This window comes from Vicugna pacos, unplaced genomic scaffold (assembly GCF_048564905.1).
Source record: "Vicugna pacos unplaced genomic scaffold, VicPac4 scaffold_19, whole genome shotgun sequence".
NCBI classification, from domain to species: Eukaryota; Metazoa; Chordata; class Mammalia; order Artiodactyla; family Camelidae; genus Vicugna; species Vicugna pacos.
The window spans coordinates 37,766,750-37,792,961 of NW_027328740.1; the positions used below are offsets into that span (position 1 = coordinate 37,766,750).

Sequence of the window (26,212 nt, forward strand, 5' to 3'; positions counted from 1 at the left end):
TCGGGTCTGAGGGATCCAGGGGGCCTTGGGTTTGAATTCAGAATGAAAAGCCTTAGGATCTGCTACATTCATAACCTGGGCTGTGATTATGGTTTGGTTTGAGGCACAGGATGTGCAACAGCTCTGTGGTTGCCTTCGTGCACCCTTGCCACAAGGATGAGAGGACAAGGAAGTGTGGTCCAAGACCACAGCGTGAGAAGAGGAAGGATTTCCTTCCGTTTATCTCTCAAAAGCGGATGCTACATTTTGGATGGTACCGGCACGGTTCGGCAGCGAGGACACCAAGTTCGGGCTGCGGGATCATTCCAGCAGGCCCTGATGTGTGACATCCATAGATATGCTTCCACTGGTGTTTCTGTAGACAGAGAAGCTCTTGGAAGAACTGGTTTCAGTGGGACATTCCCGTGGCACTACAAAGCACAAGCGCACTCACACTCTGCTCTTCTGGAAACACTCCAAAATAACATAGAGTAGAATGCAGAGCTGAGAACGTTTAGAAGCTCCATTTCCACCAGAGGAAGTGTCCTGTGCTCTTTCAGATTTGTGAGATAAGCGTAATCAAAGTGAGGTTATCTAAATCGAAATAGTATGGGGTGTTCATCCCAACAAAGGCAACACCAGCAATTGGAGATAGACCAGACAGCACACACAGGAACAGGACATGGCATCAATGTCTAGAAAAATTTGTCCTCACAGAAACCCATGCAATTGTGTAGAGCCAAGAGTCTAAAGTTTTCACTTAACCAAGCCCTAGAAGTCTACATTAGATACCTGAAATTACCTGACCAGTAGAGATGAAGAAATACAGTAAAAGGAAAAGGAAGTACCATTTTCAGTTCCAAAGAGATTGAAGGCCCTAAAGATAAGCTTTCAGACAACTAGACTGCAAAACGCTCTCCAGAGCAAGTATTGAAAATGGAGGTGAGGGAAACACTGAAGAACAACAGTGTCTCAGAATCACAAAAGGCAGAATACCAGAAAAGGGGAAGAGAAAGCCTAAAGATGAGCCAAATAATCTCAGAAAACTCAGTGGATGAGAAAATATCAGGGCTAACATTCCGTCCTAAGCAGACGAGATATTGCAGAGGGACGTGTGAATGTCTTTGAAGACTGGGGAACAGAAATCCCTCGGTCAGAAGCACACATAGCAAAGCAAGTGCAAACCAATGAAAACATTGCTGTTGAATCCTGGTTGAAGACAAGGCATGAAAGACTAAAATTCGAAAGAGTCCCAGATGGAAAAGCAAGAGATAAAGAAACAAACAATGTTTGAAAAGTTATGTGTAGAAAAATCAGACTGAAACTTGCTGAAAGCCAAGATAGAATCATCTAGGCGAATTCAGGAAGTTCACAGCGTCCAAAAGAGGTGGAATCCCAATAGACTTAGCAGCAGCTGTATGATCCAAATCAACAAAGTTCATGAGCATCCCAGTGATTTAAAATGCGCCTGGAGGAAAGCAACATAGTCACAAGAGAACCTCCAGAGGGGTTTCAGCTGCTATCTCAGCAGCAATATTGCAGGACAGGGAGGAGTGCCAGGACAAAGACCATAGCTTGAATGGCAAAATGCTGCCATCTAGGGTAGCCTATGCCACATGACCACCATTTCTAATAACAGCAGATCTAGAGAATGCCACAGACCTGCAAATCTTAAAAGAATTCAGCAGTTCGAAACTTATCCTAAAAGAAAGATTGAGAATTCTCCCCTGAAGGGATAAGCAGCAAGATGAAATGGAAAGAAGAAAACCCTTATTGGAAATGCAAGAAGAGCATGAGTGGAAAAGAAGAAACAAGAAGAAAGCAAGGAGGACATCAAAACCCTAAAGATGGGAGAGGGAAGCAGGAAATCATAGGGGATTGGAAGCACTATCTTAAGGGAGTCAGCTTATATGACTCTCTGTTGGAAGCAAACGGAGAGATGCATGGCCTGACGTGTTTGCAAAGCAAACGAGAAGCAGACCAAGAAAGAATCAAACAAACAAACAACACAAAAAGGGTAGGGTAACATGAATATTCAAAAGAAATTACTCAAGGTGATGTCAAGGATCATTCAGTACGCATCAACCCAGTATCGCGGCTTGAATGTGCTCAGCACACCTGTATTCGGAAATCAGAGGCGTGCATTTATATTCGCAAATATTGATTCATATGAGCATATCGTGACCTAACCCAAATGCCGATTTGGAATGCAATGGATTCCTAGTCCGTGATATAGACTTGCAAGTCTTCCAACAGGATGAATGAATGCCATATTCTACACTACGTCGAGAAGAAATGGCACAAGCCTATAACAAGGAAAAGTAGCTCCGCAAAAGTGTACTAAGATCAAAAGAGACAGGCAGTAAAGTGCACATTGGGGATTGTATCAGTCCTAGGAATTTCAGCCCCCTTGAAACAAATGGATAGATGTCCCGTGCATGCGGGTGTTTCAGCAGAAATCAACCGACGGCTATGTATTGCGGGTGTGCCCATATTACAGGAACAATAGTTTCCCTTAGTGGGTCTCTGTGTACTGTGAACTGTTAGAAATTTTAAAGACGTGTGAAACATTCAACTGAAAATGGACACACTTCCCTCCGTTGCTACAGTGCATACAGATCTGAACAAAAGGAAAGAGGGTAGAAGAAAGGCCAATGGGACGCTAGTGGGTAGAATCACATTTACCTTAGGAACCTCTCGTCGGATGCAGCCCCTCCCCCAACACTGACAAGATGCAGCAGCCATTGGGGATGGCAGTTAGCGGTTGGATTCCAGGTGGAATGTTGTTGTGTACCGCGAGGCTTGTTGTGGCTGGTGGGTCCTAGATAACCGGGCAGAGCTCTGTGGGTGGATCAGTGCGATGGAGGGGCTGCCGCCCTCTGTGGAGCTTGGCTTAGGTCTTTGGTCCGGGAAGCTGTGTCAGTTCGAGATACTGCTGCTGCCCAAAGACCTGAGTTCACGGGTCAGTTTCCAGAACCTGAAAGGGCAGACAGTGGAAGATCTGCCTGTCTTCAGCTTACTGGAGAGGCTCCGACGTCCTTTCAGACTTGCCCAGTCCTGTTGAAGTCGACTTTATGGGAGACACGAAGAGAAGCTGGCCCAAAACATGGCTGCACGGATTGAGGAGAGATGCGAACACATTGATGAGAGATGTTCTGCTACAATAGAGAATACTGGCCTGGAGACAGCTGTAGAGGATAGCAGGCTCGAAAGGCATTCATGAGACATATTGAACCTCGCTGATACTAGCAGAAACCTACGGAGGGCCACCGTGGACTGGAGGAAGTTCCTCAATTCTCTGCTCCAAGATCGGGTCCAAGATCCCTGACGTCTAAAGAGAAGAGATGGCAGAGATGATAAAAACGCTCATGTTCTTGAAAGAGGTCAGATAATCCACACGACCCAAGGGGCAATTCCAAGCCATTCAGATCAAAGTGCACCAAGCCCAGGTAAGCCTTTTCCCAGGTTTGGGCCTAGCTATCAAGCACTTGCTCTTCCCTCCCCTCCACTCAGGCATCCATTTTGAGGGATCAGTACCTGAGCTGCAATGAAGCCAGTAAGAGAAGAGCAAGCCCCTCCTAGAATCAGAGTTCCTCTAGCTTCATCCTCTGTGAACAACAGGGAACCCCATAAAGGTCAAATACTCTCGTATGAAATAGATAGGAATTGAATACTTAGCTCCCACAAAGAAACGATGGCCTTCCGCTAGATTCAGCAAATGCTGGGTTTATGTCTTCTCTGGGGTGAAGGGAGTGTGGTAAGTGAGGGGAATCTTTGACTGAACTTGAATCTGTATTAGGCCTCCGTTTTTCAAGACAGTCTAGGTAAATATTCGAAGTCAGATAGTGAACGGAACTGTAAAAGTCGCCAATGACATGAAAGACACAGCTTATGTGGACCGTCTTTCAATTGAGTCAAGCCCCCGGGGGCAATCTATCATGGGGGTGCAGACTTGGTTGCATTCAAGTGCTTTACCCAACATGATCGGGTGATTAAGCGTTCTCATCACTGATAGAAGAACACCTGGTTCTCAGTAGCCTAGCATAGCTGCAGCAGGGTTCTCATAGATATAATGCCTCTAGGTTCTTTGGATTCATAGCTAAATTTATATATTTAGTTCGTTTCCTCTTGTATTTTCCTTGAGAGGGATGTTACACCTTGAAATGCCAACATGGAGCAGTAGGTGTCATCGGGAGTAAAGGGCACCACATGCACAAGTGAATCCAAGCTTGGGGGTTATTTCATGTTTCCATTAGTTATTTCATGGTTCCTGTTGGTTTCGGAGGCTTCAACAGTAAAGAGCTGACAGGACACCTTTAACAGTTCGGACTGCTACTTTGCATTCTATCTGTCTATGTTTTCCTTAGAGCTGACAAAATGTTACCGAAATTGACAAGTCTGGCGTCTAGGTCGATTTAGTATGTTTCAGAAACTAACTTCATTTTCGTATAACTCCCAAAACATTTCTATAAATTCTATTAAATTTTTAAAGACTGCAAATGAGATATCAACACAATGTCAAAACTGGAGTCTTCAACAATCCCTCCCACCACGGCTGTATAGAAACTAAGAGATAAAAAAAAATCACATTTCTGTGAAATGTATCTGGAAAGTGTTGATTCATCGATGCCCAGTTGACAGAGAAGCAGTGCAACCTGCGCTCACTCGCTCCCATGAACACAGCAATGGAAACATCCACTCACCCAGCCCTTGGCACAGGACACTTGCCGAAGAGAGGTCTGTTACTTCCAAAGACAGGATGAGGCCTCAGAACACCTGGAAGCAGGAGAAGGAAAAGCAGGGAATGGATACCAGTGCATGGTCTGAGCCCTGTTGATGGAGCAGTAAAGGTGAAACTCTCTTTAACTTGGACGCACACTCTCAAGCGGACAGGAGACATGGGACTGAAGGTGATGCGCTGAGTGTTAGAATAGTGCACAGCAGATGCTTGGCTGACAGAACTCAAAGAATCCAGTGCAAAATATCCCCACAGTTGATTCTGAGACCAAGCTCCGAGCTGCCAAATTTGAGGTAGCAGAGGCAGCGTTCAGGGAGGGATAGGGCTACGGATGGTGGCACACGCTGAGTCTCAGGGATCTGGAGTGCGTTGTGGGATGTGGTGGGTCCTATCAAGAGAGCAAACCGACCTGGGACCCCAATGAGCAAGCAAACACCCTGGCGCGCGCAGTTGAAATTATCGATATGTCCCATGGCCACACCCAGTGCATCTGCAGGACCAGAGACCAATTTGGCATTTTGCCAATAGAGCATGTGTGGGGCTAAATCAGAGATATTGTGCATCGGGTCTGAAGGATCCAGGGGGCCTTGGGTTTGAATTCAGAATGAAAAGCCTTAGGATCTGCTACATTCATAACCTGGGCTGTGATTATGGTTTGGTTTGAGGCACAGGATGTGCAACAGCTCTGTTTTTGCCTTCGTGCACCCGTGCCACAAGGATGAGAGGACAAGGAAGTGTGGTCCAAGACCACAGCGTGAGAAGAGGAAGGATTTCCTTCAGTTTATCTCTCAAAAGCGGATGCTACATTTTGGATGGCACCGGCACTGTTCGGCAGCGAGGACACCAAGTTCGGGCTGCGGGATCATTCCAGCAGGCCCTGATGTGTGACATCCATAGATATGCTTCCACTGGTGTTTCTGTAGACAGAGAAGCTCTTGGAAGAACTGGTTTCAGTGGGACATTCCCGTGGCACTACAAAGCACAAGCGCACTCACACTCTGCTCTTCTGGAAACACTCCAAACTAACATAGAGTAGAATGCAGAGCTGAGAAGCTTTAGAAGCTCCATTTCCACCAGAGGAAGTGTCCTGTGCTCTTTCAGATTTGTGAGATAAGCGTAATCAAAGTGAGGTTATCTAAATCGAAATAGTATGGGGGGTTCATCCCAACAAAGGCAACACAAGCAATTGGAGATAGACCAGACAGCACACACAGGAACAGGACATGGCATCAATGTCTAGGAAAATTTGTCCTCACAGAAATCCCATGCAATTGTGTAGAGCCAAGAGTCTAAAGTTTTCACTTAACCAAGCCCTAGAAGTCTACATTAGATACCTGAAATTACCTGACCAGTAGAGATGAAGAAATACAGTAAAAGGAAAAGGAAGTACCATTTTCAGTTCCAAAGAGATTGAAGGCCCTAAAGATAAGCTTTCAGACAACTAGACTGCAAAACGCTCTCCAGAGCAAGTATTGAAAATGGAGGTGAGGGAAACACTGAAGAACAACAGTGTCTCAGAATCACAAAAGGCAGAATATCAGAAAAGGGGAAGAGAAAGCCAAAAGACGAGCCAAATAATCTCAGATAACTCAGTGGATGAGAAAATATCAGGGCTATCATTCCGTCCTAAGCAGACGAGATATTGCAGAGGGAAGCGTGAATGACTTTGAAGACAGGGGAACACAAATCCCTCGGTCAGAAGCACACATAGGAAAGCAAGTGCAAACCAATGAAAACATTGCTGTTGAATCCTGGTTGAAGAAAAGGCATGAAAGACTAAAATTCGAAAGAGTCCCAGATGGAAAAGCAAGAGATAAAGAAACAAACAATGTTTGAAAAGTTATGTGTAGAAAAATCAGACTGAAACTTGCTGAAAGCCAAGATAGAATCATCTAGGCGAATTCAGGAAGTACACAGGGTCCAAAAGAGGTGGAATCCCAATAGACTTAGCAGCAGCTGTATGATCCAAATCAACAAAGTTCATGAGCATCCCAGTGATTTAAAATGCGCCTGGAGGAAAGCAACATAGTCACAAGAGAACCTCCAGAGGGGTTTCAGCTGCTATCTCAGCAGCAATATTGCAGGACAGGGAGGAGTGCCAGGACATAGACCATAGCTTGAATGGCAAAATGCTGCCATCTAGGGTAGCCTGTGCCACATGACCACCATTTCTAATAACAGCAGAGCTAGAGAATGCCACAGACCTGCAAATCTTAAAAGAATTCAGCAGTTCGAAACTTATCCTAAAAGAAAGGTTGAGAATTCTCCCCTGAAGGGATAAGCAGCAAGATGAAATGGAAAAAAGAAAACCCTTATTGGAAATGCAAGAAGAGCATGAGTGGAAAAGAAGAAACAAGGAGAAAGCAAGGAGGACATCAAAATCCTAAAGATGGGAGAGGGAAGCAGGAAATCATAGGGGATTGGAAGCACTATCTTAAGGGAGTCAGCTTATATGACTCTCTGTTGGAAGCAAACGGAGAGATGCATGGCCTGACGTGTTTGCAAAGCAAACGAGAAGCAGACCAAGAAAGAATCAAACAAACAAACAACACAAAAAGGGTAGGGTAACATGAATATTCAAAAGAAATTACTCAAGGTGATGTCAAGGATCATTCAGTACGCATCGACCCAGTATCGCGGCTTGAATGTACTCAGCACACCTGTATTCGGAAATCAGAAGCGTGCATTTATATTCGTAAATATTGATTCATATGAGCATATCGTGACCTAACCCAAATGCCGATTTGGAATCCAATGGATTCCTAGTCCGTGATATAGACTTGCAAGTCTTCCAACAGGATGAATGAATGCCATCTTCTACACTACGTCGAGAAGAAATGGCAGAAGCCTATAACAAGGAAAAGTAGCTCCGCAAAAGTGTACTAAGATCAAAAGAGTCAGGCAGTAAAGTGCACATTGGGGATTGTATCATTCCTAGGAATTTCAGCCCCCTTGAAACAAATGGATAGATGTCCCGTGCATGCGGTTGTTTCAGCAGAAATCAACCGACGGCTATGTATTGCGGGTGTGCCCATATTACAGGAACAATAGTTTCCCTTAGTGGGTCTCTGTGTACTGTGAACTGTTAGAAAGTTTAAAGACGTGTGAAACATTCAACTGAAAATGGACACACTTCCCTCCGTTGCTACAGTGCATACAGATCTGAACAAAAGGAAAGAGGGAAGAAGAAAGGCCCATGGGACGCTAGTGGGTAGAATCACATTTACCTTAGGAACCTCTCGTCGGATGCAGCCCCTCCCCCAACACTGACAAGATGCAGCAGCCATTGGGGATGGCAGTTAGCGGTTGGATTCCAGGTGGAATGTTGGTGTGTACCGCGAGGCTTGTTGTGGCTGGTGGATCCTAGGTAACCGGGCAGAGTTCTGTGGGTGGATCAGTGCGATGGAGGGGCTGCCGCCCTCTGTGGAGCTTGGCTTAGGTCTTTGGTCCGGGAAGCTGTGTCAGTTCGAGATACTGCTGCTGCCCAAAGACCTGAGTTCACGGGTCAGTTTCCAGAACCTGAAAGGGCAGGCAATGGAAGATCTGCCTGTCTTCAGCTTACTGGAGAGGCTCCGACGTCCTTTCAGACTTGCCCAGTCCTGTTGAAGTCGACTTTATGGGAGACACGAAGAGAAGCTGGCTGAAAACATGGCTGCATGGATTGAGGAGAGATGCGAACACATTGATGAGAGATGTTCTGCTACAATAGAGAATACTGGCCTGGAGACAGCTGTAGAGGATAGCAGGCTCGAAAGGCATTCATGAGACATATTGAACCTCGCTGATACTAGCAGAAACATACGGAGGGCCACCGTGGACTGGAGGAAGTTCCTCAATTCTCTGCTCCAAGAACGGGTCCAAGATCCCTGACGTCTAAAGAGAAGAGATGGCAGAGATGATAAAAACGCTCATGTTCTTGAAAGAGGTCAGATAATCCACACGACCCAAGGGGCAATTCCAAGCCATTCAGATCAAAGTGCACCAAGCCCAGGTAAGCCTTTTCCCAGATTTGGGCCTAGCTATCAAGCACTTGCTCTTCCCTCCCCTCCACTCAGGCATCCATTTTGAGGGATCAGTACCTGAGCTGCAATGAAGCCAGTAAGAGCAGAGCAAGCCCCTCCTAGAATCAGAGTTCCTCTAGCTTCATCCTCTGTGAACAACAGGGAACCCCAGAAAGGTCAAATACTCTCGTATGAAATAGATAGGAATTGAATACTTAGCTCCCACAAAGAAACGATGGCCTTCCGCTAGATTCAGCAAATGCTGGGTTTATGTCTTCTCTGGGGTGAAGGGAGTGTGGTAAGTGAGGGGAATCTTTGACTGAACTTGAATCTGTATTAGGCCTCCGTTTTTCAAGACAGTCTAGGTAAATATTCGAAGTCAGATAGTGAACGGAACTGTAAAAGTCGCCAATGACATGAAAGACACAGCTTATGTGGACCGTCTTTCAATTGAGTCAAGCCCCCGGGGGCAATCTATCATGGGGGTGCAGACTTGGTTGCATTCAAGTGCTTTACCCAACATGATCGGATGATTAAGCGTTCTCATCACTGATAGAAGAACACCTGGTTCTCAGTAGCCTAGCATAGCTGCAGCAGGGTTCTCATAGCTATCATGCCTCTAGGTTCTTTAGATTCAAAGATAAATGTATATATTTAGTTCGTTTCCTCTTGTATTTTCCTTGAGAGGGATGTTACACCTTGAAATGCCAACATTGAGCAGTAGGTGTCATCGGGAGTAAAGGGCACCACATGCACAAGTGAATCCAAGCTTGGGGGTTATTTCATGTTTCCATTAGTTATTTCATGGTTCCTGTTGATTTCGGAGGCTTCAACAGTAATGAGTTGACATGACCCCTTTAACAGTTCGGACTGCTAGTTTGCATTCAATCTGTCTATATTTTCCTTAGAGCTGACAAAATGTTACCGAAATTGACAAGTCTGGCTTCTAGGTCGATTTAGTATGTTTCAGAAACTAACTTCATTTTCGTATAACTCGCAAAACATTTCTATAAATTCTATTAAATTTTTAAAGACTGCAATTGAGATATCAGCACAATGTCAAAACTGGTGTCTTCGGACAATCCCTCCCACCACGGCTGTATAGAAACAAAGAGATAAAAAAAAATCACATTTCTGTGAAATGTATCTGGAAAGTGTTGATCCATCGATGCCCAGTTGACAGAGAAGCAGTGCAACCTGCGCTCACTCGCTCACATGAACACAGCAATGTAAACATCCACTCACCCAGCCCTTGGCACAGGACACTTGCCGAAGAGAGGTCTGTTACTTCCAAAGACAGGATGAGGCCTCAGAACACCTGGAAGCAGGAGAAGGAAAAGCAGGGAATGGATACCAGTTCATGGTCTGAGCCCTGTTGATGGAGCAGTAAAGGTGAAACTCTCTTTATCTTGGATGCACACTCTCAAGCGGACAGGACACATGGGACTGAAGGTGATGCGCTGAGTGTTAGAAGAGTGCACAGCAGATGCTTGGCTGACAGAACTCAAAGAATCCAGTGCAAAATATCCCCACAGTTGATTCTGAGACCAAGCTCCGAGCTGCCAAATTTGAGGTAGCAGAGGCTGCGTTCAGGGAGGGATAGGGCTACGGATGGTGGCACACGCTGAGTCTCAGGGATCTGGAGTGCGTTGTGGGATGTGGTGGGTCCTATCAAGAGAGCAAACCGACCTGGGACCCCAATGAGCAAGCAACCACCCTGGTGCGCACAGTCGAAATTATCGATATGTCCCATGGCCACACCCAGTGCATCTGCAGGACCAGAGACCAATTTGGCATTTTGCCAATAGAGCATGTGTGGGGCTGAATCAGAGATATTGTGCATCGGGTCTGAGGGATCCAGGGGGCCTTGGGTTTGAATTCAGAATGAAAAGCCTTAGGATCTGCTACATTCATAACCTGGGCTGTGATTATGGTTTGGTTTGAGGCACAGGATGTGCAACAGCTCTGTGGTTGCCTTCGTGCACCCGTGCCACAAGGATGAGAGGACAAGGAAGTGTGGTCCAAGACCACAGCGTGAGAAGAGGAAGGATTTCCTTCAGTTTATCTCTCAAAAGCGAATGCTACATTTAGGAAGGCACCGGCACGGTTCGGCAGCGAGGACACCAAGTTCGGGCTGTGGGATCATTCCAGCAGGCCCTGATGTGTGACATCCATAGATATGCTTCCACTGGTGTTTCTGTAGACAGAGAAGCTCTTGGAAGAACTGGTTTCAGTGGGACATTCCCGTGGCACTACAAAGCACAAGCGCACTCACACTCTGCTCTTCTGGAAACACTCCAAACTAACATAGAGTAGAATGCAGAGCTGAGAAGCTTTAGAAGCTCCATTTCCACCAGAGGAAGTGTCCTGTGCTCTTTCAGATTTGTGAGATAAGCGTAATCAAAATGAGGTTATCAAAATCGAAATAGTATGGGGGGTTCATCACAACAAAGGCAACACCTGCAATTGGAGATAGACCAGACAGCACACACAGGAACAGGACATGGCATCAATGTCTAGGAAAATTTGTCCTCACAGAAATCCCATGCAATTGTGTAGAGCCAAGAGTCTAAAGTTTTCACTTAACCAAGCCCTAGAAGTCTACATTAGATACCTGAAATTACCTGACCAGTAGAGATGAAGAAATACAGTAAAAGGAAAAGGAAGTACCATTTTCAGTTCCAAAGAGATTGAAGGCCCTAAAGATAAGCTTTCAGACAACTAGACTGCAAAAAGCTCTCCAGAGCAAGTATTGAAAATGGAGGTGAGGGAAACACTGAAGAACAACAGTGTCTCAGAATCAAAAAAAGGCAGAATAACAAAAAAGGGGAAGAGAAAGCCAAAAGACGAGCCAAATAATCTCAGATAACTCAGTGGATGAGAAAACATCAGGGCTATCATTCCGTCCTAAGCAGACGAGATATTGCAGAGGGAAGCGTGAATGACTTTGAAGACAGGGGAACACAAATCCCTCGGTCAGAAGCACACATAGGAAAGCAAGTGCAAACCAATGAAAACATTGCTGTTGAATCCTGGTTGAAGACAAGGCATGAAAGACTAAAATTCGAAAGAGTCCCAGATGGAAAAGCAAGAGATAAAGAAACAAACAATGTTTGAAAAGTTATGTGTAGAAAAATCAGACTGAAACTTGCTGAAAGCCAAGATAGAATCATCTAGGCGAATTCAGGAAGTACACAGGGTCCAAAAGAGGTGGAATCCCAATAGACTTAGCAGCAGCTGTATGATCCAAATCAACAAAGTTCATGAGCATCCCAGTGATTTAAAATGCACCTGGAGGAAAGCAACATAGTCACAAGAGAACCTCCAGAGGGGTTTCAGCTGCTATCTCAGCAGCAATATTGCAGGACAGGGAGGAGTGCCAGGACATAGACCATAGCTTGAATGGCAAAATGCTGCCATCTAGGGTAGCCTATGCCACATGACCACCATTTCTAATAACAGCAGAGCTAGAGAATGCCACAGACCTGCAAATCTTAAAAGAATTCAGCAGTTCGAAACTTATCCTAAAAGAAAGGTTGAGAATTCTCCCCTGAAGGGATAAGCAGCAAGATGAAATGGAAAAAAGAAAACCCTTATTGAAAATGCAAGAAGAGCATGAGTGGAAAAGAAGAAACAAGGAGAAAGCAAGGAGGACATCAAAATCCTAAAGATGGGAGAGGGAAGCAGGAAATCATAGGGGATTGGAAGCACTATCTTAAGGGAGTCAGCTTATATGACTCTCTGTTGGAAGCAAACGGAGAGATGCATGGCCTGACGTGTTTGCAAAGCAAACGAGAAGCAGACCAAGAAAGAATCAAACAAACAAACAACACAAAAAGGGTAGGGTAACATGAATATTCAAAAGAAATTACTCAAGGTGATGTCAAGGATCATTCAGTACGCATCGACCCAGTATCGCGGCTTGAATGTACTCAGCACACCTGTAATAGGAAATCAGAAGCGTGCATTTATATTCGTAAATATTGATTCATTTGAGCATATCGTGACCTAACCCAAATGCCGATTTGGAATCCAATGGATTCCTAGTCCGTGATATAGACTTGCAAGTCTTCCAACAGGATGAATGAATGCCATCTTCTACACTACGTCGAGAAGAAATGGCAGAAGCCTATAACAAGGAAAAGTAGCTCCGCAAAAGTGTACTAAGATCAAAAGAGTCAGGCAGTAAAGTGCACATTGGGGATTGTATCATTCCTAGGAATTTCAGCCCCCTTGAAACAAATGGATAGATGTCCCGTGCATGCGGTTGTTTCAGCAGAAATCAACCGACGGCTATGTATTGCGGGTGTGCCCATATTACAGGAACAATAGTTTCCCTTAGTGGGTCTCTGTGTACTGTGAACTGTTAGAAAGTTTAAAGACGTGTGAAACATTCAACTGAAAATGGACACACTTCCCTCCGTTGCTACAGTGCATACAGATCTGAACAAAAGGAAAGAGGGAAGAACAAAGGCCCATGGGACGCTAGTGGGTAGAATCACATTTACCTTAGGAACCTCTCGTCGGATGCAGCCCCTCCCCCAACACTGACAAGATGCAGCAGCCATTGGGGATGGCAGTTAGCGGTTGGATTCCAGGTGGAATGTTGGTGTGTACCGCGAGGCTTGTTGTGGCTGGTGGATCCTAGGTAACCGGGCAGAGTTCTGTGGGTGGATCAGTGCGATGGAGGGGCTGCCGCCCTCTGTGGAGCTTGGCTTAGGTCTTTGGTCCGGGAAGCTGTGTCAGTTCGAGATACTGCTGCTGCCCAAAGACCTGAGTTCACGGGTCAGTTTCCAGAACCTGAAAGGGAAGACAGTGGAAGATCTGCCTGTCTTCAGCTTACTGCAGAGGCTCCGAGGTCCTTTCAGACTTGCCCAGTCCTGTTGAAGTCGACTTTATGGGAGACACGAAGAGAAGCTGGCCGAAAATATGGCTGCACGGATTGAGGAGAGATGCGAACACATTGATGAGAGATGTTCTGCTACAATAGAGAATACTGGCCTGGAGACAGCTGTAGAGGATAGCAGGCTCGAAAGGCATTCATGAGACATATTGAACCTCGCTGATACTAGCAGAAACATACGGAGGGCCACCGTGGACTGGAGGAAGTTCCTCAATTCTCTGCTCCAAGAACGGGTCCAAGATCCCTGACGTCTAAAGAGAAGAGATGGCAGAGATGATAAAAACGCTCATGTTCTTGAAAGAGGTCAGATAATCCACACGACCCAAGGGGCAATTCCAAGCCATTCAGATCAAAGTGCACCAAGCCCAGGTAAGCCTTTTCCCAGGTTTGGGCCTAGCTATCAAGCACTTGCTCTTCCCTCCCCTCCACTCAGGCATCCATTTTGAGGGATCAGTACCTGAGCTGCAATGAAGCCAGTAAGAGAAGAGCAAGCCCCTCCTAGAATCAGAGTTCCTCTAGCTTCATCCTCTGTGAACAACAGGGAACCCCATAAAGGTCAAATACTCTCGTATGAAATAGATAGGAATTGAATACTTAGCTCCCACAAAGAAACGATGGCCTTCCGCTAGATTCAGCAAATGCTGGGTTTATGTCTTCTCTGGGGTGAAGGGAGTGTGGTAAGTGAGGGGAATCTTTGACTGAACTTGAATCTGTATTAGGCCTCCGTTTTTCAAGACAGTCTAGATAAATATTAGAAGTCAGATAGTGAACTGAAAGGTAAAAGTCGCCAATGACATGAAAGACACAGTTTATGTGGACCGTCTTTCAATTGAGTCAAGCCCCCGGGGGCAATCTATCATGGGGGTGCAGACTTGGTTGCATTCAAGTGCTTTACCCAACATGATCGGATGATTAAGCGTTCTCATCACTGATAGAAGTACACCTGGTTCTCAGTAGCCTAGCATAGCTGCAGCAGGGTTCTCATAGCTATAATGCCTCTAGGTTCTTTAGATTCAAAGCTAAATGTATATATTTAGTTCGTTTTCTCTTGTATTTTCCTTGAGAGGGATGTTACACCTTGAAATGCCAACATTGACCATTAGGTGTCTCGGGAGGAAAGGGCACCACATGCACAAGTGAATCCAAGCTTGGGGGTTATTTCATGTTTCCATTAGTTATTTCATGGTTCCTGTTGGTTTCGGAGGCTTCAACAGTAAAGAGTTGACATGACCCCTTTAACAGTTCGGACTGCTACTTTGCATTCTATCTGTCTATGTTTTCCTTAGAGCTGACAAAATGTTACCGAAATTGACAAGTCTGGCTTCTAGGTCGATTTAGTATTTTTCAGAAACTAACTTCATTTTCGTATAACTCCCAAAACATTTCTATAAATTCTATTAAATTTTTAAAGACTGCAAATGAGATATCAACACAATGTCAAAACTGGAGTCTTCGGACAATCCCTCCCACCACGGCTGAATAGAAACCAAGAGGTTAAAAAAAATCACATTTCTGTGAAATGTATCTGTAAAGTGTTGATTCATCGATGCCCAGTTGACAGAGAAGCAGTGCAACCTGCGCTCACTTGCTCCCATGAACACAGCAATGGAAACACCCACTCACCCAGCCCTTGGCACAGGACACTTGCCGAAGAGAGGTCTGTTACTTCCAAAGACAGGATGAAGCCTCAGAATCCCTGGAAGCAAGAGAAGGAAAAGCAGGGAATGGATACCAGTGCATGGTCTGAGCCCTGTTGATGGAGCAGTAAAGGTGAAACTCTCATTAACGTGGACGCACACTCTCAAGCGGACAGGAGACATGGGATTTAAGGTGATGCGCTGAGTGTTAGAAGAGTGCACAGCAGATACTTGGCTGACAGAACTCAAAGAATCCAGTGCAAAATATCCCCACCGTTGATTCTGAGACCAAGATCCGAGCTGCCAAATTTGAGGTAGCAGAGGCAGCGTTCAGGGAGGGATAGGGCTACGGATGGTGGCACACGCTGAGTCTCAGGGATCTGGAGTGCGTTGTGGGATGTGGTGGGTCCTATCAAGAGAGCAAACCGACCTGGGACCCCAATGAGCAAGCAACCACCCTGGCGCGCACAGTTGAAATTATCGATATGTCCCATGGCCACACCCAGTGCATCTGCAGGACCAGAGACCAATTTGGCATTTTGCCAATAGAGCATGTGTGGGGCTGAATCAGAGATATTGTGCATCGGGTCTGAGGGATCCAGGGGGCCTTGGGTTTGAATTCAGAATGAAAAGCCTTAGGATCTGCTACATTCATAACCTGGGCTGTGATTATGGTTTGGTTTGAGGCACAGGATGTGCAACAGCTCTGTGGTTGCCTTCGGGCACCCGTGCCACAAGGATGAGAGGACAAGGAAGTGTGGTCCAAGACCACAGTGTGAGAAGAGGAAGGATTTCCTTCAGTTTATCTCTCAAAAGCGGATGCTACATTTTGGATGGCACCGACACGGTTCGGCAGCGAGGACACCAAGTTCGGGCTGCGGGATCATTCCAGCAGGCCCTGATGTGTGACATCCATAGATATGCTTCCACTGGTGTTTCTGTAGACAGAGAAGCTCTTGGAAGAACTGGTTTCAGTGGGACATTCCCGTGGCACTACAAAGCACAAGCGCACTCACACTCTGCCCTTCTGGAAACACTCCAAAATATCATAGAGTAGAATGCAGAGCTGAAAAGCTTTAGAAGCTCCATTTCCACCAGAGGAAGTGTCCTGTGCTCTTTCAGATTTGTGAGATAAGCGTAATCAAAGTGAGGTTATCTAAATCGAAATAGTATGGGGTGTTCATCACAACAAAGGCAACACCAGCAATTGGAGATAGACCAGACCACACACACAGGAACAGGACATGGCATCAATGTCTAGGAAAATTTGTCCTCACAGAAATCCCATGCAATTGTGTAGAGCCAAGAGTCTAAAGTTTTCACTTAACCAAGCCCTAGAAGTCTACATTAGATACCTGAAATTACCTGACCAGTAGAGATGAAGAAATACAGTAAAAGGAAAAGGAAATACCATTTTCAGCTCCAAAGAGATTGAAGGACCTAAAGATAAGCTTTCAGACAACTAGACTGCAAAACGCTCTCCAGAGCAAGTATTGAAAATGGAGGTGAGGGAAACACTGAAGAACAACAGTGTCTCAGAATCACAAAAGGCAGAATACCAGAAAAGGGGAAGAGAAAGCCTAAAGACGAGCCAAATAATCTCAGAAAACTCAGTGGATGAGAAAATATCAGGGCTAACATTCCGTCCTAAGCAGACGAGATATTGCAGAGGGACGCGTGAATGACTTTGAAGACAGGGGAACACAAATCCCTCGGTCAGAAGCACACATAGCAAAGCAAGTGCAAACCAATGAAAACATTGCTGTTGAATCCTGGTTGAAGACAAGGCATGAAAGACTAAAATTCGAAAGAGTCCCAGATGGAAAAGCAAGAGATAAAGAAACAAACAATGTTTGAAAAGTTATGTGTAGAAAAATCAGACTGAAACTTGCTGAAAGCCAAGATAGAATCATCTAGGCGAATTCAGGAAGTACACAGCGTCCAAAAGAGGTGGAATCCCAATAGACTTAGCAGCAGCTGTATGATCCAAATCAACAAAGTTCATGAGCATCCCAGTGATTTAAAATGCGCCTGGAGGAAAGCAACATAGTCACAAAAGAACCTCCAGAGGGGTTTCAGCTGCTATCTCAGCAGCAGTATTGCAGGACAGGGAGGAGTGCCAGGATATAGACCATAGCTTAAATGGCAAAATGCTGCCATCTACGGTAGCCTATGCCATATGACCACCATTTCTAATAACAGCAGAGCTAGAGAATGCCACAGACCTGCAAATCTTAAAAGAATTCAGCAGTTCGAAACTTATCCTAAAAGAAAGGTTGAGAATTCTCCCCTGAAGGGATAAGCAGCAAGATGAAATTGAAAGAAGAAAACCCTTATTGGAAATGCAAGAAGAGCATGAGTGGAAAAGAAGAAACAAGAAGAAAGCAAGGAGGACATCAAAACCCTAAAGATGGGAGAGGGAAGCAGGAAATCACAGGGGATTGGAAGCACTATCTTAAGGGATTCAGCTTATATGACTCTCTGTTGGAAGCAAACGGAGAGATGCATGGCCTGACGTGTTTGCAAAGCAAACGAGAAGCAGACCAAGAGAGAATCAAACAAACAAACAACACAAAAAGGGTAGGGTAACATGAATATTCAAAAGAAATTACTCAAGGTGATGTCAAGGATCATTCAGTACGCATCGACCCAGTATCGCGGCTTGAATGTACTCAGCACACCTGTATTCGGAAATCAGAGGTGTGCATTTATATTCGTAAATATTGATTCATATGAGCATATCGTGACCTAACCCAAATGCCGATTTGGAATCCAATGGATTCCTAGTCCTTGATATAGACTTGCAAGTCTTCCAACAGGATGAATGAATGCCATCTTCTACACTACGTCGAGAAGAAATGGCACAAGCCTATAACAAGGAAAAGTAGCTCCGCAAAAGTGTACTAAGATCAAAAGAGACAGGCAGCAAAGTGCACATTTGGGATTGTATCATTCCTAGGAATTTCAGCCCCCTTGAAACAAATGGATAGATGTCCCGTGCATGCGGGTGTTTCAGCAGAAATCAACCGACGGCTATGTATTGCGGGTGTGCCCATATTACAGGAACAATAGTTTCCCTTAGTGGGTCTCTGTGTACTGTGAACTGTTAGAAAGTTTAAAGACGTGTGAAACATTCAACTGAAAATGGACACACTTCCCTCCGTTGCTACAGTGCATACAGATCTGAACAAAAGGAAAGAGGGAAGAACAAAGGCCCATGGGACGCTAGTGGGTAGAATCACATTTACCTTAGGGACCTCTCGTCGGATGCAGCCCCTCCCCCAACACTGACAAGATGCAGCAGCCATTGGGGATGGCAGTTAGCGGTTGGATTCCAGGTGGAATGTTGGTGTGTACCGCGAGGCTTGTTGTGGCTGGTGGATCCTAGGTAACCGGGCAGAGTTCTGTGGGTGGATCAGTGCGTTGGAGGGGCTGCCGCCCTCTGTGGAGCTTGGCTTAGGTCTTTGGTCCGGGAAGCTGTGTCAGTTCGAGATACTGCTGCTGCCCAAAGACCTGAGTTCACGGGTCAGTTTCCAGAACCTGAAAGGGCAGACAGTGGAAGATCTGCCTGTCTTCAGCTTACTGGAGAGGCTCCGAGGTCCTTTCAGACTTGCCCAGTCCTGTTGAAGTCGACTTTACGGGAGACACGAAGAGAAGCTGGCCGAAAATATGGCTGCACGGATTGAGGAGAGATGCGAACACATTGATGAGAGATGTTCTGCTACAATAGAGAATACTGGCCTGGAGACAGCTGTAGAGGATAGCAGGCTCGAAAGGCATTCATGAGACATATTGAACCTCGCTGATACTAGCAGAAACATACGGAGGGCCACCGTGGACTGGAGGAAGTTCCTCAATTCTCTGCTCCAAGAACGGGTCCAAGATCCCTGACGTCTAAAGAGAAGAGATGGCAGAGATGATAAAAACGCTCATGTTCTTGAAAGAGGTCAGATAATCCACACGACCCAAGGGGCAATTCCAAGCCATTCAGATCAAAGTGCACCAAGCCCAGGTAAGCCTTTTCCCAGGTTTGGGCCTAGCTATCAAGCACTTGCTCTTCCCTCCCCTCCACTCAGGCATCCATTTTGAGGGATCAGTACCTGAGCTGCAATGAAGCCAGTAAGAGAAGAGCAAGCCCCTCCTAGAATCAGAGTTCCTCTAGCTTCATCCTCTGTGAACAACAGGGAACCCCATAAAGGTCAAATACTCTCGTATGAAATAGATAGGAATTGAATACTTAGCTCCCACAAAGAAACGATGGCCTTCCGCTAGATTCAGCAAATGCTGGGTTTATGTCTTCTCTGGGGTGAAGGGAGTGTGGTAAGTGAGGGGAATCTTTGTCTGAACTTGAATCTGTATTAGGCCTCCGTTTTTCAAGACAGTCTAGATAAATATTAGAAGTCAGATAGTGAACTGAAAGGTAAAAGTCGCCAATGACATGAAAGACACAGCTTATGTGGACCGTCTTTCAATTGAGTCAAGCCCCCGGGGGCAATCTATCATGGGGGTGCAGACTTGGTTGCATTCAAGTGCTTTACCCAACATGATCGGATGATTAAGCGTTCTCATCACTGATAGAAGAACACCTGGTTCTCAGTAGCCTAGCATAGCTGCAGCAGGGTTCTCATAGCTATAATGCCTCTAGGTTCTTTGGATTCAAAGCTAAATGTATATATTTAGTTCGTTTTCTCTTGTATTTTCCTTGAGAGGGATGTTACACCTTGAAATGCCAACATTGACCAGTAGGTGTCATCGGGAGTAAAGGGCACCACATGCACAAGTGTATCCAAGCTTGGGGGTTATTTCAAGTTTCCATTAGTTATTTCATGGTTCCTGTTGGTTTCGGAGGCTTCAACAGTAAAGAGTTGACATGACCCCTTTAAGAGTTCGGACTGCTAGTTTGCATTCTATCTGTCTATGTTTTCCTTACAGCTGACAAAATGTTACCGAAATTGACAAGTCTGGCTTCTAGGTCGATTTAGTATGTTTCAGAAACTAACTTCATTTTCGTATAACTCCCAAAACATTTCTATAAATTCTATTAAATTTTTAAAGACTGCAAATGAGATATCAACACAATGTCAAAACTGGAGTCTTCGGACAATCCCTCCCACCACGGCTTTATAGAAACAAACAGATAAAAAAAAATCACATTTCTGTGAAATGTATCTGGAAAGTGTTGATTCATCGATGCCCAGTTGACAGAGAAGCAGTGCAACCTGCGCTCACTCGCTCCCATGAACACAGCAATGGAAACATCCACTCACCCAGCCCTTGGCAAAGGACACTTGCCGAAGAGAGGTCTGTTACTTCCAAAGACAGGATGAGGCCTCAGAACACCTGGAAGCAGGAGAAGGAAAAGCAGGGAATGGATACCACTGCATGGTCTGAGCCCTGTTGATGGATCAGTAAAGGTGAAACTCTCTTTAACTTGGACGCACACTCTCAAGCAGACAGGAGACATGGGATTGAAGGTGATGCGCTGAGTGTTAGAAGAGTGCACAGCAGATGCTTGGCTGACCGAACTCAAAGAATCCAGTGCAAAATATCCCCACATTTGATTCTGAGACCAAGCTCCGAGCTGTCAACTTTGAGGTAGCAGAGGCAGCGTTCAGGGAGGGATAGGGCTACGGATGGTGGCACACGCTGAGTCTCAGGGATCTGGAGTGCGTTGTGGGATGTGGTGGGTCCTATCAAGAGAGCAAACCGACTTGGGACCCCAATGAGCAAGCAACCACCCTGGTGCGCGCAGTTGAAATTATCGATATGTCCCATGGCCACACCCAGTGCATCTGCAGGACCAGAGACCAATTTGGCATTTTGCCAATAGAGCATGTGTGGGGCTGAATCAGAGATATTGTGCATCGGGTCTGAGGGATCCAGGGGGCCTAGGGTTTGAATTCAGAATGAAAAGCCTTAGGATCTGCTACATTCATAACCTGGGCTGTGATTATGGTTTGGTTTGAGGCACAGGATGTGCAACAGCTCTGTGGTTGCCTTCGTGCACCCGTGCAACAAGGATGAGAGGATAAGGAAGTGTGGTCCAAGACCACAGCGTGAGAAGAGGAAGGATTTCCTTCAGTTAATCTCTCAAAAGCGGATGCTACATTTTGGAAGGCACCGGCATGTTTCGGCAGCGAGGACACCAAGTTCGGGCTGCGGGATCATTCCAGCAGGCCCTGATGTGTGACATCCATAGATATGCTTCCACTGGTGTTTCTGTAGACAGAGAAGCTCTTGGAAGAACTGGTTTCAGTGGGACATTCCCGTGGCACTAAAAAGCACAAGCGCACTCACACTCTGCTCTTCTGGAAACACTCCAAAATAACATAGAGTAGAATGCAGAGCTGAGAACCTTTAGAAGTTCCATTTCCACCAGAGGAAGTGTCCTGTGCTCTTTCAGATTTGTGAGATAAGCGTAATCAAAGTGAGGTTATCTAAATCGAAATAGTATGGGGTGTTCATCACAACAAAGGCAACACCAGCAATTGCAGATTGACCAGACAACACACACAGGAACAGGACATGGCATCAATGTCTAGGAAAATTTGTCCTCACAGAAATCCCATGCAATTGTGTAGAGCCAAGAGTCTAAAGTTTTCACTTAACCAAGCCCTAGAAGTCTACATTAGATACCTGAAATTACCTGACCAGTAGAGATGAAGAAATACAGTAAAAGGAAAAGGAAATACCATTTTCAGCTCCAAAGAGATTGAAGGACCTAAAGATAAGCTTTCAGACAACTAGACTGCAAAACGCTCTCCAGAGCAAGTATTGAAAATGGAGGTGAGGGAAACACTGAAGAACAACAGTGTCTCAGAATCACAAAAGGCAGAATACCAGAAAAGGGGAAGAGAAAGCCTAAAGACGAGCCAAATAATCTCAGAAAACTCAGTGGATGAGAAAATATCAGGGCTAACATTCCGTCCTAAGCAGACGAGATATTGCAGAGGGACGCGTGAATGACTTTGAAGACAGGGGAACACAAATCCCTCGGTCAGAAGCACACATAGCAAAGCAAGTGCAAACCAATGAAAACATTGCTGTTGAATCCTGGTTGAAGACAAGGCATGAAAGACTAAAATTCGAAAGAGTCCCAGATGGAAAAGCAAGAGATAAAGAAACAAACAATGTTTGAAAAGTTATGTGTAGAAAAATCAGACTGAAACTTGCTGAAAGCCAAGATAGAATCATCTAGGCGAATTCAGGAAGTACACAGCGTCCAAAAGAGGTGGAATCCCAATAGACTTAGCAGCAGCTGTATGATCCAAATCAACAAAGTTCATAAGCAGCCCAGTGATTTAAAATGCTCCTGGAGGAAAGCAACGTAGTCACAAAAGAACCTCCAGAGGGGTTTCAGCTGCTATCTCAGCAGCAGTATTGCAGGACAGGGAGGAGTGCCAGGATATAGACCATAGCTTAAATGGCAAAATGCTGCCATCTACGGTAGCCTAAGCCACATGACCACCATTTCTAATAACAGCAGAGCTAGAGAATGCCACAGACCTGCAAATCTTAAAAGAATTCAGTAGTTCGAAACTTATCCTAAAAGAAAGGTTGAGAATTCTCCCCTGAAGGGATAAGCAGCAAGATGAAATGGAAAGAAGAAAACCCTTATTGGAAATGCAAGAAGAGCATGAGTGGAAAAGAAGAAACAAGAAGAAAGCAAGGAGGACATCAAAACCCTAAAGATGGGAGAGGGAAGCAGGAAATCACAGGGGATTGGAAGCACTATCTTAAGGGATTCAGCTTATATGACTCTCTGTTGGAAGCAAACGGAGAGATGCATGGCCTGACGTGTTTGCAAAGCAAACGAGAAGCAGACCAAGAGAGAATCAAACAAACAAACAACACAAAAAGGGTAGGGTAACATGAATATTCAAAAGAAATTACTCAAGGTGATGTCAAGGATCATTCAGTACGCATCGACCCAGTATCGCGGCTTGAATGTACTCAGCACACCTGTATTCGGAAATCAGAGGCGTGCATTTATATTCGTAAATATTGATTCATATGAGCATATCGTGACCTAACCCAAATGCCGATTTGGAATCCAATGGTTTCCTAGTCCTTGATATAGACTTGCAAGTCTTCCAACAGGATGAATGAATGCCATCTTCTACACTACGTCGAGAAGAAATGGCACAAGCCTATAACAAGGAAAAGTAGCTCCGCAAAAGTGTACTAAGATCAAAAGAGACAGGCAGCAAAGTGCACATTGGGGATTGTATCATTCCTAGGAATTTCAGCCCCCTTGAAACAAATGGATAGATGTCCCGTGCATGCGGGTGTTTCAGCAGAAATCAACCGACGGCTATGTATTGCGGGTGTGCCCATATTACAGGAACAATAGTTTCCCTTAGTGGGTCTCTCTGTACTGTGAACTGTTAGAAAGTTTAAAGACGTGTGAAACATTCAACTGAAAATGGACACACTTCCCTCCGTTGCTACAGTGCATACAGATCTGAACAAAAGGAAAGAGGGAAGAACAAAGGCCCATGGGACGCTAGTGGGTAGAATCACATTTACCTTAGGAACCTCTCGTCGGATGCAGCCCCTCCCCCAACACTGACAAGATGCAGCAGCCATTGCCGATGGCAGTTAGCGGTTGGATTCCAGGTGGAATGTTGGTGTGTACCGCGAGGCTTGTTGTGGCTGGTGGATCCTAGGAAACCGGGCAGAGTTCTGTGGGTGGATCAGTGCGATGGAGGGGCTGCCGCCCTCTGTGGAGCTTGGCTTAGGTCTTTGGTCCGGGAAGCTGTGTCAGTTCGAGATACTGCTGCTGCCCAAAGACCTGAGTTCACGGGTCAGTTTCCAGAAACTGAAAGGGCAGACAGTGGAAGATCTGCCTGTCTTCAGCTTACTGGAGAGGCTCCGAGGTCCTTTCAGACTTGCCCAGTCCTGTTGAAGTCGACTTTACGGGAGACACGAAGAGAAGCTGGCCGAAAATATGGCTGCACGGATTGAGGAGAGATGCGAACACATTGATGAGAGATGTTCTGCTACAATAGAGAATACTGGCCTGGAGACAGCTGTAGAGGATAGCAGGCTCGAAAGGCATTCATGAGACATATTGAACCTCGCTGATACTAGCAGAAACATACGGAGGGCCACCGTGGACTGGAGGAAGTTCCTCAATTCTCTGCTCCAAGAACGGGTCCAAGATCCCTGACGTCTAAAGAGAAGAGATGGCAGAGATGATAAAAACGCTCATGTTCTTGAAAGAGGTCAGATAATCCACACGACCCAAGGGGCAATTCCAAGCCATTCAGATCAAAGTGCACCAAGCCCAGGTAAGCCTTTTCCCAGGTTTGGGCCTAGCTATCAAGCACTTGCTCTTCCCTCCCCTCCACTCAGGCATCCATTTTGAGGGATCAGTACCTGAGCTGCAATGAAGCCAGTAAGAGAAGAGCAAGCCCCTCCTAGAATCAGAGTTCCTCTAGCTTCATCCTCTGTGAACAACAGGGAACCCCATAAAGTTCAAATACTCTCGTATGAAATAGATAGGCATTGAATACTTAGCTCCCACAAAGAAACGATGGCCTTCCGCTAGATTCAGCAAATGCTGGGTTTATGTCTTCTCTGGGGTGAAGGGAGTGTGGTAAGTGAGGGGAATCTTTGACTGAACTTGAATCTGTATTAGGCCTCCGTTTTTCAAGACAGTCTAGATAAATATTAGAAGTCAGATAGTGAACTGAAAGGTAAAAGTCGCCAATGACATGAAAGACACAGCTTATGTGGACCGTCTTTCAATTGAGTCAAGCCCCCGGGGGCAATCTATCATGGGGGTGCAGACTTGGTTGCATTCAAGTGCTTTACCCAACATGATCGGATGATTAAGCGTTCTCATCACTGATAGAAGAACACCTGGTTCTCAGTAGCCTAGCATAGCTGCAGCAGGGTTCTCATAGCTATAATGCCTCTAGGTTCTTTGGATTCAAAGCTAAATGTATATATTTAGTTCGTTTTCTCTTGTATTTTCCTTGAGAGGGATGTTACACCTTGAAATGCCAACATTGACCAGTAGGTGTCATCGGGAGTAAAGGGCACCACATGCACAAGTGAATCCAAGCTTGGGGGTTATTTCAAGTTTCCATTAGTTATTTCATGGTTCCTGTTGGTTTCGGAGGCTTCAACAGTAAAGAGTTGACATGACCCCTTTAAGAGTTCGGACTGCTAGTTTGCATTCTATCTGTCTATGTTTTCCTTACAGCTGACAAAATGTTACCGAAATTGACAAGTCTGGCTTCTAGGTCGATTTAGTATGTTTCAGAAACTAACTTCATTTTCGTATAACTCCCAAAACATTTCTATAAATTCTATTAAATTTTTAAAGACTGCAAATGAGATATCAACACAATGTCAAAACTGGAGTCTTCGGACAATCCCTCCCACCACGGCTTTATAGAAACAAACAGATAAAAAAAAATCACATTTCTGTGAAATGTATCTGGAAAGTGTTGATTCATCGATGCCCAGTTGACAGAGAAGCAGTGCAACCTGCGCTCACTCGCTCCCATGAACACAGCAATGGAAACATCCACTCACCCAGCCCTTGGCAAAGGACACTTGCCGAAGAGAGGTCTGTTACTTCCAAAGACAGGATGAGGCCTCAGAACACCTGGAAGCAGGAGAAGGAAAAGCAGGGAATGGATACCACTGCATGGTCTGAGCCCTGTTGATGGATCAGTAAAGGTGAAACTCTCTTTAACTTGGACGCACACTCTCAAGCAGACAGGAGACATGGGATTGAAGGTGATGCGCTGAGTGTTAGAAGAGTGCACAGCAGATGCTTGGCTGACCGAACTCAAAGAATCCAGTGCAAAATATCCCCACATTTGATTCTGAGACCAAGCTCCGAGCTGTCAACTTTGAGGTAGCAGAGGCAGCGTTCAGGGAGGGATAGGGCTACGGATGGTGGCACACGCTGAGTCTCAGGGATCTGGAGTGCGTT

The 26,212-nt window shown here is 45.5% G+C and overlaps 1 long non-coding RNA gene across 1 annotated transcript in view; it reads right to left on the minus strand.

Annotated features, from left to right (window-relative positions):
- Positions 1–3,046: 3,046 nt before the first annotated feature.
- LOC140693386 (uncharacterized) overlaps positions 3,047–26,212 on the minus strand; it is a 31,511-nt gene continuing 8,345 nt past the window's right edge. The window contains exons 2-3 of the long non-coding RNA XR_012069122.1: positions 25,807–25,879; positions 3,047–3,310 (exon numbers count right to left, since the gene is read on the minus strand). This is a non-coding gene — a long non-coding RNA (uncharacterized lncRNA). The remainder of the gene's footprint in view (positions 3,311–25,806; positions 25,880–26,212) is intronic.